A 16,989-nucleotide genomic window follows, 5' to 3' on the forward strand; every position below is an offset into this window, starting at 1 on the left:
GCACTTGCTCTCTTGGTGGCAAAAAGGAGAGTTGCATGCCGATGGGGCAGGGGCAGAGCCCCTAAATTCAAGGACTGGCTACACAATCTGACTTATTGCCAGGAACAATTGAATACATATTCTGAATTGTTGCCAATAACTTCACGGCCCAGCGATATATGGGCCCCTCTTCGATGTTACCTATCCCAAGAGACTGCTGATACCGAAGACGGGCCACCGATCTAAGAACCCCTTGTCTATCTCATTGAGGTACACTACACTGCACGGACAGATGTGCGGTAACATCAGGTGGCCTGGATTGTAGTAGAGGCCAAATTGGACATGCTCTTTGAAGGGGATATAGTGCCTTACGAACGGACATTGGATCATCCTACTGCGAGACTTTTGTAGAAGAACTGACATGTGGGAAAAATCTTCTCTTGCAGTGCGCTGTTGCTGTGATGACCTCCTTTCTCGTGGGTATACAGTGAAGATGTGTAAGGTCTGTGTTATGATACGTGCTGTAACTGATTGCCTTTCTAAATTGACTGATGATGCTATTGTATCAATGTATTGTGATGTGTGTTCCGGTGGTCTGATTCTACACATGCAATGTGAAAAATAGACTGAAATGTGTAACTGTACTGCACTCTTTGATGAAGGTTCTCGATGTAAAACCCACAAATAAAGTTTAAAAAAATAATAATAAAAAAAAAAAGATATTCTTTGACCTCGCTCTTCTCAAATTCCTTCCTCTTAATTAATTTCTGTTGTGCTGTACCACATGCCCTAACAGCACAACACATTAATACGAGTAGTAATTCTAGAAACTAATATTATAATGCAACTTAGCCCCACTTTTACACTAGCTCAACATTGATTTTTGTCCTTTGCTTGCATTTGAAGGAAGTATGGAAGTTCCACATTAGATGGCCAAATGAACATGTTTAACATCTGAGTAGGGGCAAAGGGAGCACTGAATGTTGTGTTCTTGATGCTGGATTTTGAATTGAACTAAGACTTCTTAATAGGATCTAAGACAAATACTTTAGCGAATCTTAGTGATTTTTGAATATTTCTCTGGTTGTAGAGAAAACAAAATCAGAACTTGAAAAACAGCACTCTAGTTACATAGAGTCAATGCTTAACCATATGTGCAGAGGATTTCAGGGTACGTATCTTGTTTGAGAAAAGTGGGCATTATGACTGAAAATAATTGAATTGTGCTTCTAGAATGTGCAATTTCCTCCATCCTAGAGGTATTCATTGGATATACACCTGCTGTTGTGTGGTTTTAAATGAGCACAAAGAGCATTGAATTTGTACTTAAGTGTGGCACTTGGTGTACGTACAACATAAGACTAGCGAGATTCCTCCTGTAAAAAGAACTACTTGTACAGTGCGGTCTTTGGTGTAGCGGAATATTACATTGGATGAGTAAAGAAGGGGATGGACAGCATGGGTGAATGTCAAAGGCGAACAGCCTTGTGCAGCAATAGCTTCTAATTTTGTGTGTAAACTGGACCAGTGCTGCAAGTCCATCCAATACATTCTTGTGAGCGCAGGTGATCTGGTGGCTGCTAATGTTGCTGGCAGTAGTTTTGGTATAGTGTGAGGTGGGAGGTTAGCAGACCTGGACTGGGGGGCCAAAGGGCTTAATCATAGTCCCAAATGTGGCCTAGACACTCCTGTGGGTGGCGTGCACCTGGTCTCTTGGACACTTCGGAAGTTCTTGGTGGACCTTTAAGTGTACCCCAAGATGCAACGCCTATTGTTCTAGCTATATTTCAGGCTGAATGTGCCCGGTCATTCTGGTGTGCCTTACTGTGGAGCTGCAGATTGGCAACAGATAGCCTTCTGAAGGCATCTGAATGTGGTACTAATCATGGATTCAAACGCTTTTGCTTACCCTTCAGCACATTGGGTGCATTATCCGCTCACTCCATTGCTTCAGACTCTTTCTCACCGGTACTGACTGACCAAAAATAGTGTGGCTCTTATTGTGTGTATTGATACTCTCTCTACCGTGCCTATCAGGACCCAGTCGCCACACTTGGAGGAGCTGCATTGTAGGTTGAGGCAGTGCTTGCTAATTAGTTCCGAAACATTAAAAAATATATTGCAGGAAGACAACAGTGTTTGTTCACCCTTCAGTGAGTTGTACCCTATGTACGCATACTGCTATGTCCTCTTGCCACTATTGACTGGCCAAAATCAGCACGCCCCTTCCTTTGGCCTGTGTGTATTTGGGATACCCCATATTATGCCTTTCAGGATCTCTTGATGGAGGGACAGGCTGTGCAGCTGGGAGAGTGAGGTGCTGCATATTTACTGGTCAAGTGTGCATAAATAAGGAGGTGTTTCTGGAATAAAGAGCCAAGTTCCAGGCACCAGAGACACTGATCAGTGAGTTGTGTTTTTCTAATCAGCCTTCGGAGTCTCATGCTGAAAGATGCCTGGGCGGTAGGACATGAATCTATGGTTGGATACATTTTTTATTTAATTTTACTTATAATTAATTTTGATAGATTTTAATTTGAAGTGAGTATTTGGCTGCTCATCTGCAATTATAATGAAAGTGTAGCCCTGATCCTAGACCGTAAACACTGTTACAAATACTATGGAGATAGAGGAAATACTGCATGGAACCACTGATGGTAAAAAAACAGGTAATGAGGAAAAGGGCCAGTCAGTGCAAAAAGGTTTTGACCTTTGTTATCTACAAAAGAGGTCTTGTTCTGTGAACAAGATACAGGAGCTGGTACTATGTAATGTATGAAATCATGAAGGGCATGAAGGAGAGAGGCTGGGAATGGCACAAATGGTAAATACTCAACTTGTCTACTTGAATATGATTCAAGATAAGGCAATGTTAAAGGAAGACAATAGCATTCATAATACAAGAGTTTCAACTATCAATTGTGAAACAATCAATGATTTTGACTGTTATAGATTATCCAAATAAAGGAGGCTAGTCAATGTTCTGAATAAAATAAGTTTTAAAATGTACATTTCTTTCCACCCAATGGACTATCCAACATTGTCAGCAATTAATGTTATTTTAGGGAGCCTAACAATGATCCTGAATAAATTGATTACGTAATTGTATACATATGAAACCCGGCTTCATACATAAAAACTGTGGCTTATTCTTTGTTCCCACTGAATAGCTCATCAGGTTTTGAAAACTCAAACCATTAGAAGAAATATTTCAAGAGACGAATCCTTCAGCCAGGTTACATGAATTTATTAGATATCACTGATCGCCCAGTAGAAAGGCCTTTAAAAGATGTCAGAAAATATGCATATTAATTCCTTGTTTCTGCAGTTTTGCAGAAGTTCTTTAAAGGAAGACACCAGACCTATAGTATTCTGATAAGACTCATAATTTCAGTGGCGCTGGTAAAATACCCGTCATCGGAACTTGTCTGAATTAAGTCTATTCGAATAAGGGCCACCTTTGAAGTCACTCATAAGTTATGTTTTTAATGTTTTCACCACTTTAAACAGGGGTTACCCACTGGGAAAAGATGCTTGACATAAACTGTGAAATTCATATTTTGTCTCAAAATAGAAGTGAACACATGAGATTCGCAGAGTGCTGACCTTCTTGTCTTCCGGGCTGAGTGCACCCATTAACATGTTCACATTATCTGAGCTCCACTCCCATGACTGGCTGCAGAAGTACTCAATGAGCATCATAGACTTGTGGAGTTGATTAAAGATCTTCATCATCCTAAAATTATAGCCAGAAAGGCAAAGCATTAAGAGCGGCACAGACATGATTCTCCAAAGCCACAGATTAGAGCATATCTAGTAAGTCAATAGTGCCACACATTTAGTTTTGACTAAGAATTCATGATAATGAAATATGGTTTAGAAGGTACTGTACAAGGACTTCCTTAAATGTACTTACATTTTGCAGTCATTATTCTGTTAAGCAAAACAATACTAATAACCTCGTGAGCTGATAACTTTTGCATTTAAAGGCACGTGTTGACTTATTGTCTTTGTTAATGCTTCTTTTGCACTTGCACTCCAACAGACTTTATTTAAAATGTTTATTTACTGTTCTAAAATGTCCGACCTCCAAGATGGAATAGTAAAATAAAAATGCATAATGGTTGCCAGGAAAGGAGAATATACAAGACTAAAGAAAGTGAGGGATGAAGAATGCAGGAGGTGTATGAGGCGGGATAAAGAACACATATAAATATCAACTAAATATTGTTTTATTTCTTTCTGCTACCTCCCAACATAATCCTGTGGGCCTCTGGGGCAATACATCTCCAAATTATAACCTCTGCGTTAGTACATCATTATGATACGTAATTTGATACGGTTAGCCACAATATCCTAGTGGACCATATGCGCAGCCTAGAGATCGAGGATGCAGCACTAGATCTCCTCAAATCCTTCCTGGCAAACAGACAGCATACAGTGTCAATGGGCAATTATACATCTAAGCCTTTCTCATTACCCTGCAGAGTCCCTCAGGGATCAGCCCTGAGCCCAACACTTTTTAACCTTTACGTGGCTCCACTTGCAACAATTATCAAAAGTGCAGGCTTTCACCTGACGTCCTACACTGATGACACTCAAATTGTGGTGTCTTTGGCAAAGTCCGAAAACAACTCAGGTAGGGCAAAAGAAGCAGCAAAGGACACTCACGAAAGCTCCAGCCGTGAGGGCAATGGCAGAGCGAACTCTCGATCCCCAAGCGCCTCGAGCGATACGGCAGAGGACTCAATCCCCCATGTGCCCCAGCGAACATGGGTGCACCAGTGACGCCACAGCCTGTGCCCGGAGGCGCTACTTTACAGCGGAGCGCGAGCGCTCTGGGGGGCAAAAGAAGCAGCAAAGGACACTCGCGAAAGCTCCGCCCATGGGGGCAATGGCGGAGCGGACTTTCAAACCCCAAGCGCCATGTGGGAAATGGCAGAGGACTCAATCCCCCAGGTGCCCCAGCAAACACCGGCGCACCAGTGATGCCACAGCCTGCGCCCAGAGGCGCTACTTTACAGCGGAGCGCCGAGCGCTCTGGGGGGGCAAAAGAAGCTGTAAAGGACACTCGCAAAAGCTCCGGCCGTGAGGGCAACGGCGGAGTGGACTCTCGATCCCCAAGCGCTGTGAGGGAAACAGCATAGGACTGAATCCCCCAGGTGCCCCATAGAACACCGGCGCACCAGTGACGTCACAGCCTGCACCCTTAGGCGCTACTTTAGAGCGGAACGCCTCCCATCCCGTGGGACGTGAGCGGGCTAAGCCCGGGCAAAGGGCGGGCCGTCTGTGGCCGTCAGGGGCATGAAGAGGCCGGGCTGGGCCATCCCCTTGGCATCTCGAGTAAGGAGCGACGATACACGATAGCAAGGTAACATTCAGCTCAAGTATTGCAGCCGGCAATCATGTCCCTACTGAGTAAACGAAAGGGGGCTGCAGGCACCTTGGATGACTTCATCGTAAGGGCTGAGTCAGTACTCATTCATCAAATCCAAGCCACAGAGAGACGGCTATCTTTAGATCTTGCAGCGTCCCAATCTCGCTTGTTCACTGGGGGAGCAAACAAGTTACTCCCTGCTTCTAAACTAGGAGTAAAACCTGTCCCATTAAGTCCAGACATACAGATAATAAATACCCCTTCGATTATGACGCAGTCTGCTCAGGACCTACAAGCCCCAGCCAGTAACACACGAGGCAAGACAACTAAACGGCAGATATTGACTGCTTCAGTATCGGGCAGTAAGACTGATGTATTAGAACCTAACCAGGGGGAACACAGAAGAAATTCAATAGACCCCGTTATGGATAATAGGAGGAACAACAAAGGTGAGGCCGACACTGAATTACCAGATGTTAGACTAAATAACTCTATCTCCACCCAAACTGAATTTCCTCCCATCTGTGGCTCTCAGACAAAAGACTTGGGCATCGAAATCTTGGACACCTTGATGGAAGGCTTTGAATCTAGGTTGGATGATTTAATGGGGGCTTTTGCTATGAAACTTGATGGCCTGTGGAAAGAAATGCATAAAATGAATGATGTTGCAGCAATCACAAAAAGGTTGGGAGAGGGTATAGTTGCCCTGGAACCCACGTTGCCTGGCATATTAAATTGTGATGAGGCCCCTAACCCTTATAGAGTACCCGACGTTACGATACCATCTCCATCACTCAGGGTGATAAATGTAGGGAAAGAGGGGGCTTGCGTAAAGAAAATGCAACTAACCGCAGACCCCCTAAGCCCCCTTAGAGCCAAATAATGGCAGCAAAGATGTAACCCAAGTAACCAGAGAGTCAAGTGTTAGTCATAACCTGGATGTCTTGCATCTCCCACCGGACTCTGCACCATATGTGTTGGTCCTAAGTGGAGCTCCCCCACTAAAAAGGGGACAGAGGGAGTCTTGGCCCGACTTGCAAAGAAAGTCAGTGGATTGGCTCTGTAAGCAAAAATGTTTTGATCCTAACAGAATGGACGATATATTTATGGCCAGACGAGTTGGGTAATTAGGCCCCTCTCATAAACGTATCCAGGGGGACTGTGAGGTTTTAAATTTTAGAAGGCCCCAGCAGGTTCGCCATCTTTTGTCTATTAACGATGCAACCTTTAATCCTCATACTGATATTAGTGCCCTTCCTTTGGGCTATTTTTACAAACATCATACTTCCCCCAACAGTGGCACTGGAACAACTATACCCCTGTCCAATAACTTTCATGTTTTTCAAAGTTTGGATCAACAAGACTGACCACCAATACCCCCAGATTTTGAGGCTGTTAGTATTTCACCACCTAGAGTAGTACTGACGGCATCACCCAAGGGAAGAAAGTTCCGGTAACAAGGAATGATGGGACAAGTCTGAGTATACTTAGTTGGAACGTGGCAGGTCTCCGATCAAAACTTGATAATACTGAATGGCTAAACCTGGTTTGGGAATATGATATCCTGATGTTTCAAGAAACTTGGGCTACCGAAAACTTATACATTGAGGGTTTTCATTTCCATAGTGTTCTTTCACAAATACCAAGGAAGGGGAGGCCATCAGGGGGTCTGTTCCTAGGATTTAAGGTGACAGCCGGAGGCACCTTTGAAACAATCCCAACGTACAGCCTATACTTTAATGCTTTATTATTTAAAAGGGGTATTCAATTTTATCTATTAAACTTTTATAATAATGATTTTCAGTCAGTCCCTAACAAAAGCTTTTTGAAGTTATTTGACTTCATCTCTGATCTGGATAATCAGTCTGTAAAAGGAGATACTTAGGGTTTCTTATTAGGTGGCGATTGTAATGCCAAATTTCAAAGTCAAGGCACTGATATGCAAACAGTTTTCTGTGTACAACCCTCTTATATCAGAGGCCGGGAACTTAAAAGACGTATTAACTTGCATAACCTATCTAATGTTATGGACCTAGTTGTAGGTTCTCATAGGATTAACCACCCGACATATAGAGGAAGGGAGAGTGGCTCTACATTAGATTATGTTTTTGTATGCCCCCTAATTGAAAAACTGGTGACTTTTGCTGCGGTCACACCATCTGATTTTGGGGATCATAACCCCATTAAGGTAACATTAAATGAAACCAGACGGACTATCGCTCATAGCGATTGTGTAGCGGCAAATCTATCAGTTTCAACAGATAATCTAAGACTATGTTGGAAGGGGGCAGATAATACAGAAGTCTTTAAGGCACTGGCAAAAAACAACATGCCTCTGATTGAGTCCTGTCTCTCTCTTGTCTCAGCACCTGAGCAGATAATTAAGGACATTGGAAAAATATGTTTGACTGTCAAAAGCCTCATATCCTAACCACCCAAAAAGGTAGCATCTGTCCCCAGCTGGTTTAATCAAGACTGCTCTAAAGCAAATAGGAACCTTCGTAGGGCTTTAACTACTATTCGGAGATGCCCTATAACGGTTAGGCAGGCAAGAAACAATTACAAGGTAGTAACCAAAAATAGGAGAAATGAAGTCTTGAAGGAACGTTGGGACAAGTTGTCCGACGCCGCCAACTTAAATAATGCTACCATCTTTTGAGCGGCAGTGAGGGAAGTTCGTTCCATGGGGCAGTCACTGACGCCAATTAGTTGTAATATAACTAGTGAGGCCTGGGTGGACCACTTTTCAACCATTTACTGTGCCCCACTTCCGGCATTTCAGAAGTAATTAAGCTATCAATCAAATTCTAGGCAATAAAGCACCTGGCCTTGACGGGCTGCCCATAGACCTAATTAAATAGAACCCGGCATTTTGGGCCCGCTTACTTTTTAATATTTTTAACAATTTGACCCTGGCAAAGATCCCAGAAACATGGGCCAGAAGTATAATAGTACCGATCTTCAAAAAAGGCGATAGATCACTACCGTGTAACTATTGCCCTATCTTACTAATAGATAACATCCTCAAACGTTTAGGTAGAGTTCTTTAAAACACATTTTTAGATTGGGCAGAGGAAACTAACATCTTGGACCCTTGTTAGCTGGGTTTCAGGAGTAAGGTGGGAACAAGGAGCAATTCCTTAACCTGAATCTAATTATTAGTAAATATGCTATTGCTAAGAAATCCCCAGTCTATGTGGCCTTAATGGATTTGTCCACAGCCTTTGACCTAGTTAATAGGTTCAAGCTGGGGGCAATCCTTTTATCCAAGGGTCTGGATGAAACCCTGGTAAATGTTCTGTCTTATCTGCACAGAGATCTTAAGGCCCAAGTAAGAATGGGGGTGGGAGGTGAGGTTTCAGGACTCATAAATATTGGCAGGGGGGTCAGACAAGGTTGTGTTCTGGCTCACCTGCTCTTTATTATATACATTAATGACCAGAATGCCTCCCTGAAATTGGCTACCCAAGACGTCCCATATATTAACAAAGTACCTATCCCTGCGTTGTTCTACGCCGATGATGCAGTTTTAATAGGTCGTACATCAAATTCACTTGCCTCCTTGTCAAAGATTTAATATTTTTATGAAACATTTAGATTTACAAGTCATTTAAAAAAAATCTTTTTTAATGAGCAGTGGCCCAGGCAAACCGGGCTATACGCCCGATTACAACAGATGGCCATAAGATGACGGCGGTAAAATCCTTTGTATATTTGGGTTTGGCCTTTGCTGCGAACAGCTCCTGGAGTGAGCACTTAGCTCACGCCAGGAGCAAGTTCTCAAAGGCCAATACAGTGTACCCCGGTAGCGACCTATGGCGCCGAGATATGGGGGATGGTCAGCTGTTCTGGTATACAGCAGGAGGAGAATAGATTCTGTAGAAAAATACTGAATGTTCCTATTTCAACCTCCCATTACATATCTCATGAAGAGCTCAATATTAATGTTATTACTGATTTTATTAGGTCTCGCCCGGCACTTATGTGGATTGCTGTATGGAAGAATGAAGCAGCTACCTTGACCCAGTCAATCATTAAGAATTGCTTAGGTTGTGCCGGGGGTCTAGATATCCCGTGGTTGGGTGGAGTGTTGAGCAGTTTGCGCAGTATAAATATGGAAAGCATATTTTGGGACCCTTCACTTGCTGCTTTAGTCACAAAAAAGGATATGCAGAATGCTCTGTATTCCTTATATAAGACCGAGCGTGAGGCAGCAGAGGCCAGTAAAACTACTGTGCGCAACTATATGGCCATTGAACATTATAGGTATCCACTCCACATCTATCTGTTACTACCGATGACCCAGAGGGAGACAAGTTTACTGTTCCGTCTAAGGGCTGGCACAATCCGCTTTGCATTCTCCTTGCCACTTGGTTATAGTCCTAATCTAAACTCGATCCCGTGCCCGTGCGATGGGAGGAGTGATCAAACTCTAAAGCACTTTATATTCTCCTGTAAATTTTATATCAAATATTTTAAATTCAAATTTGTTTTATTGATTTCAAAAGTGAATACAGGCAATACATTGCAAAGGGAGCGCACAATATTTAGATAGTATTTGAGACATACAAGCATGTCTTCTCCATAAAGCAAACTGCAGTCGAGGTACATGTGCCAGACCATAAGTGCGATGCAAGAACCGTAAGTGCTGGGCCTGGTAAAGAAACAGAATTTCAAAAACAAAAAACAAAAACCCCTCCCCTCCCACCCCCCCCCCCCACTCCAACCAGTGTGCCATACCAGTAGAGCAATCGCCAAGGTGCCCACAGTTTGTGCAACTTGTCCCCTCATGAGGTCATTGAGTGTCTCTGTAAGTCGTAATAAGAGTAGATATCTAGGGCACGTGATTTCGTTAAATTCAGTTGAGAGAAGGGATGGTAATGGTAGCCAGACCTTTTGGAATGTGGCTGCAGACTGTTTGAGTGTAGCCTGAATGTGCTCCATACCCAGTGTAAACCAGATTTTATGCAGCCATCCCGTGTGAATGGGTCTAGTTGTCGACCCCCAGAGTGACAAAATGTGTTGTGATGCAGCCTGCATGGCAATCCCCATTTGACGTCCTCAGACGGATGTCAGGGGGAAGGTAAGTGCATTGGGAAGGCCTAGGATGGTATAAGCTGGGAGTCTCAGGGTTCTGTGTCGAATGTACTGTCTATGTCATCCAAGACCGCTTTCCAATAGTCCCTAACTTCTCGGCACTCCCAAAGGAGATGAGTCATGGTGCTCCGCTCCCTGCAGCCCCTCCAGCAAAGCGCGCTGCGAGTTGGATTCTCTTTGTTGAGCCGAACGGGGGTAAGGTGCCAGTAAAGGGCCAATTTCACCGCTGCTTCTCTACCTGCGGTGTTGCGTGTGGTGTGGGAAGCCCTATAATATATGTATCTACATTTCCGATTTGTCAGAGTCCTCTCTAACTCCGCCTCCCAGTGTCTCTGTCCCGCCGTCCGACCTGGTGTAATTGGGGGTGTAAGCATCTTGTAGAGATCCGAGATGAGGTGTTTGTCCGATTCCTTCGTCACTAACCACTTTTCAAAATCTGTCATACGTCTGCTAACTAGGGGAGCGCAGTCCGGGTGCATGAGCCAGTGCTGGAGTTGAAAGTATTGGAAAAGGTGGGGGGAGACAACATCATACCCCTTAGACAGATCGGAGAGGGAAAGAAAACCCTGCAGATCGAAGAGATGCCTGCCGATCTGCAGCTAGTACCGCGCTACTGTGAGAAGGCGTGGGGGTCAATGCCCGGTGGAAACTCCGAGTTGTCCAGGAGGGGAGTGAGCGGGGAGGAAAAGGTCATCAGGCCTCTTTTAACGGAAACCGTGTCTCAGGCACGCAAGATGGTGCGGGTGATAGGTGATCTCTGGAGGTACCGTGGTCTGTTATGCCGGAGAAAGAATGGAACCTTCCAAAGGGATGTCTGGGTCATTGCCCTTTCCTGGAACAACCAGCTTTTTTCAGATTCCGGTCTATACCACTCCACCAAGTAGCGGAGCTGGAAGGCCTGGAAATATTACTGGAGGTTAGGGATCCCAAGACCTCCCTCGTCTATACCCCGGAATGCCAATTATTTGTGTAAGCGCGGGCGTTTCCCCCACAGACGAAGTGGTGAAAGGCAGCCTGTAGGTGTACGATAGCGGCAGCCGGAGGCAGCACTGGAATGGTTTGGAAAATATACAAAATCTTGGGCAGGGCCGACATCTTCACTGCCGCGACTCGCCCCAACAGGGAGAGCAGTTGTTTGGACCACCGCACCAGATCGCCACGAATCTGGGAAGTGAGATTCGTGTAGTTGAGGGCGACTGTCGAGTCCGTGGAGGAAGCGAGGGTGATACCCAAGTATGGGAGCTATGTCATCGTCTGCAGGCCTCCTCCATACGCTGGTGCGACCACGAGGGAGCGTGTATTTCTGCCCTGGGGCCTTATCAGCGATTTCCCCCTATTTACATTGAAGCCGGATACTTCACCGAAGGACTCAATTTCCCCCAAAAACGCAGGAATCGAGCGTTCCGGGCGGTCGAGAGCAGCTATGATGTCATCGGCGTATAGGCCGATTGTGTGAGGTTCTCCGCCAAAAGTGATGCCATGGATGTTTGCGTTGTTGCAGATCTTTTGCGCTAGCGGCTCCACATATAGAGCAAACAAAAGAGGCGAGAGTGGACACCCTTGCCTCGTGCCTCATTGGATCTCGAAGGGACTCGAGCGCAAACCGCCCGGATGAACCCGTGCTAGGGGGTGGTGATAACAGCTCGCGATCCAAGATTGAAAGCGGTCCCCTAACCGGAAGCGGGCCAAGACCCACTGTAGGAAGGCCCAATCGACCCGGTCAACTGCTTTTTCTGCTTCAATGGCCAGCAGAGCTGAGTCCGATTGTTGGAAGTGGGCCTTGTCGACCAGGTGGGGGATCTGTTTGGTGTTATCACTACATTGGCGGCCTGGGACAAGCCCAATTGATCAGGCTCCAGAATCCCAGGCAAGTATGGCCCAAGGCGAGCAGCCAGCACACCTGTAAAGAGCTTCAGGTCCAAATTGAGGAGGGAGATAGGGCGGAACGCCGAGCAGTGTGTGGGGTCTTTGCCAGGTTTAGGCAGCACCACGATCTCGGCCTCCAACATATCCGAAGGGATGGAGCCCGGGCCGCTGAAAGAGTTGAAAAGCCGAGTAAGGACAGGAGCTAGTAGCGGGCTGAAGGTTTTATAAAAACCGGCTGAGTAGCCGTCTGGCCCCGGGGACTTGAGGGGGCGAAGGCGAGATATATCTGCTACCACCTCATCTAGACGGATGGGGGCCTCTAAGGCGTCCGCTCCCGCCGGGGAAAGTGCGGTGATCTCCGCAGTTTCCAGGTAGTCATCGATGTCTATACCCGAAACAGTGTCGGCACGGTATAATGAGGCATAGAAGTCCCGAAACGCCTCCGCGACCCGGGCCTCTTCCTTGATTTCAACGCCGTTCCCATCCTTTAGGCCTAGAATCTTCGAGCGCTGGGATTTTGCTTTCAGCGCGCTAGCGAGTAGGCGACCGGTCCTGTTCCCCCCCACATAGTAAGCGTGGCGGAGGCAGAGGGCAGCAAACTCTGCTCTGTCCGTATCCAGGCTGGCCAATTGGGCCCTAGCAGCTTTTAATTGTCTTCATACCTGTGGAGTCCCGGTGCGACTATGAACCCTCTCGAGTTCAGAAACCTGGGCAGTTAGGGTAAGGAAAAAGGCTTAGATGTATAATTGCCCATTGACACTGTGTGCTGTCTGTTTGCCAGGAAGGATTTGAGGAGAGCTAGTGCTGCATCCTCGATCTCTAGGCTGCGCATATTGTCCACTAGGATATTGTGGCTAACCGTATCAAATTACGTATCTTTTTTTTTTTTTGACTAGTCAGTCAGTCAATCTTTATTCGGGTACAACAGTACCCATAAAAGCACAATATAAAATACATACAATACATTTTAAAATTTGACCGGTCAAATAGTCTAAATACATTCATTATACAGATCATAAGGGACTTAGTGCAAAATTTAACATCATCACAGTACAAAACTATTTACATTACTCTCAGGCTTCAACCATGGATCTGCGTACCCTTACTGCAGAGTTAGAAAAGTGCAAGTGCGAAAAATAAGGTCCTCATCATCTAGAGTTAACATGGAATCAAATGCTGCCTCTAAGCTAATTGGTCTTCTCTTAGTAAAATACTAGCATAAAAACTGTTTAAAATATTTGATATGGGGGCATGGCCAAGATGGCGGCCTGAACAGATGTCGGACTGCGAGGCACCCCGGCCCTGAACCCAATTTAGCCCTCAGTTTTTGCCTGCAAATCCCTAGCAGCCCTGGCGATTCCCGCTACTGACCAGCAGACCTGAGTGACCGGTCTTTGGCCCGCATCGATCAACTAGAATCCTCTGGAGAAGCCACCCCGCCGGTAACCCGAGACCTGCCCTAGGGCCGCGCTGTCTTGACGGCCGGGCAGCGAGAGAACTGGCACGGAGTTCCGGCGGTGAGGCTCCATAGCGGGTCTGCAGTGAAGTACAAGGTGGCTGGGGGAGAGGATCGGGACCCAGTCTGAGTCGGTGAGCCCCGGTGTTGACAGCCGCAAATGCGAGCGGTGGAGGAAGTTGGGTTCCCGCAAGCAGTACGCGACGTGCCGCGAAAATTGAAGCCGTGGTCTCGGGCCTCCACGGAGCAGTGTGCCGGGCCCCACGAGTGTTTTGAGGCGGCTACGGGCCCTGCCCAGAGGGCCTCACACCATGAACTGGCCCTGGCGAGGTGACGCTGATCCTCGTTGTGGGCTGCCCTGAGGGGGTGCGCGCTGAGGGCACTGAGGCTGATGCAGGCGCGCCGCGAAAATTGAGATCCAGGCTTTGGGGCCTGCAACACGGAGCAGACAGTCGGGGCGCCGCAGCTGGACTGGTTGCCCCGTGGGCCTTGGAGGGCCCGGATCGCTCTACAACCTTCACAACCCCAATGTTTGCGAGGTGAGGAGGAGTACAGACTGCCTGGGGGAGCCCCACGACTGGTCACTACACAGAGGGCCCAAGGACAGAAAACTGGAGTAGCTCACTTGCTGCTGCACACGCTCCTTGCCAGAGACCAGTGCGAACTCTGCCCTTCCCAGTTGTCTTAAAAGGGTTCCATTGGTACAAATTATATAAATAAATAAATAAAATGAAAGTGGTACATCAGCAGATGTCCTAATGTCTTCTAAAGTACCTGGATCTGTCTATTTGGTGGAAAATGCAGGTCTAGCCATTCCTCAACACCTTCATCTGCGCCAGGTCTCATTTAGAAGATCTATCCCTCAAACCCAGTGGTTCTTATCTCCTTGTCTAGAGCTTTCTTTTATCTTGTGCCACTGATCTGAGATGTAGAAACAGGAGGATCCTGCTACTTTCCATTTTGGGAGAGATTACGAAATAAATGTATTGTTTTTACAACGTTGTTGTCTAACAAATACTATTTTTAATAGATAAGTACTGTATAATGGAGATATAATAACCAGATATGCAAAAAGTACACTCATAATTTCCTTATGGACTAAATGTGTCAGCAAATAAATAAAGTTTGATTTCAAAAACACCATGAATTGCTCCTATGACAGAGCTCTAACAATGAGCCCTTTAATAGATGCACCCAAAACATTGAAGCTCGATCCCTTCAAGTCAGTGCTGAGACCAGATACATGTGAGGCTGCTACTCACCTGGGTGTCCTTCCCGTCACCCGCAAGTAACAATCATACAGGAGCGCCGGGGCTATGTGACCAACCACAATCCAAAACTGGTTCAATAAGTGGTTTGAAGTCATATTGGCTTTGGGTCTCCTAAAGGTCTGCTCCAGTGGATTCCTCTTGAATGTAGATATGACTTGGTGTACTGCAATAAACCAGATGAAATATACGAATTTGGTTAACTCTTTATTTACAAAAGATTACTCTCGTTTAAGATGCACTTCCCCTAAAAAAAAAAATGTAATCTGCAAGGGAACAATTTATTTCATGATAATTAAGGAAGGAATATTGGGGCATATTACCAACGTTAAGCGATATTTATCGCTAACGATGCTTAGCAACGAATTTTTTAACGCTAAGCATCGTCAGAAATTATCGCAGATAAACCTTGCTATTATCAAGGTTTATCGCAAATGCGATAAAAAACGGCCGCAATGCATGAATATCGCTGAAAAGTCAGCGATATTCATGCATTACCGAGCTAATGCTCTTAGCCATGTTATCCACCTCCCATTGGTTAACATGGCTAAGAACTGCTCCTGGGCAGGTGTTAGTTTTTGGAGATATTCGCGCTTAGCGCGAATATCTCCAAAAGTTGGTAATAGGAGATAGCGATGTTAGCGACTGTTTCCAGTCGCTAACATCTTGGCACGCCCACTTTGCATGTCATTAGTGATAAATATCACTGACATGCAAAGCGGGGCCCAAGATGGTCGCTATCTCCTACTAGCTGTCGCTAACTGGTGTTAGTGACAGCTAGATAATAGGGAGATAATTTTATCTCCTCTTTCTTGGCTTTTAAAGCCAAAAAAGCGGAGATAAATCCCCTTGATAATATGCCCCATTGTTTTTGCATGTGTTGCTCTTTTTATTTTTTCATTTTAAATATAAATATAATCCGAATTCACCATGAGGGGTGTCGTGAACTCGAAATCAACCTGCTGCCTGATGATGAGAACCGCATGCTCCTTTAATGATGTTTAATGTCATCATTTTTTTTGTTTTAAAACATGAACATTAAATGAAAGTCTAAGCAAACCTGTTGCGTTTTCTGTCTTGGATTAAGTCCCATGTGAATAAAAGGGCTGAGTGCAGATAGAAATAAGTATTTATGTAGGGAAATATTTCATAAAACCAGCAGGATGCTGAGAAAAATATATTTTTGGATTGGTTTTCGAAGCTAAAACAAGGCGCCCTAGCATACACACAAGTGGTAATATGAATAAATAAATAAAATGAAACGGGTACATCAGCAGTTGCGCTAATGTCTTCTAAAGTACCTGGATCTCTTTCATTGCCATTCATGCCCTAGCATCCTGAGCACCATATGTTGTTTGCCTTGAAATAGAAGAATGTATGCTGGTGGGAAAATCTGAGCGGGTGCTGTGAAGGCGGAAGACGAAGAACTAAAATAAACAGAATCATAATGGATGCAATGTTTCCTAACGTATTTTTATGCCCGTCCTTTTTTACAGCTTAGTCCAGGAAATTTCATCGAATGAACATAAACAGCAACGAGAAGGCACCATATGCAGGAGCAGGAAATGAAGCATACCTTTGCATTTGACATCTGGACAAAAAATATTTTGGCTTGGAAGATGGATCTGGGGAGTAATGCTTACAAAAGGCTCAAGGATTCCCCCACGTGACTGCCATACATATGTCATTAATGGTTAGATTTTTATAAAAACTCTTGGATAAAGTTTTATATCTGGTGCTATAGGTAGAAAGCCTGTTCCTATCATACTAAAGTTGTTAAACCTCAGAGGTACAAGAAAATAATGATATCTGGCTGTGGTTGCAGGCACCGCTGACCGCCCCCCTTAAGTGTTCCCAAAGGAAAGCCTTTTTAAAGCAAAATCTGTCTTTTAATGGGCGTGGGCCCCTTTTAAAAATTTTTCCTAATTTGGGAATGCAAGTCCAAG

The sequence above is a fragment of the Lissotriton helveticus genome (assembly GCF_964261635.1).
Source record: "Lissotriton helveticus chromosome 1_1 unlocalized genomic scaffold, aLisHel1.1 SUPER_1_unloc_11, whole genome shotgun sequence".
NCBI classification, from domain to species: domain Eukaryota; kingdom Metazoa; phylum Chordata; class Amphibia; order Caudata; family Salamandridae; genus Lissotriton; species Lissotriton helveticus.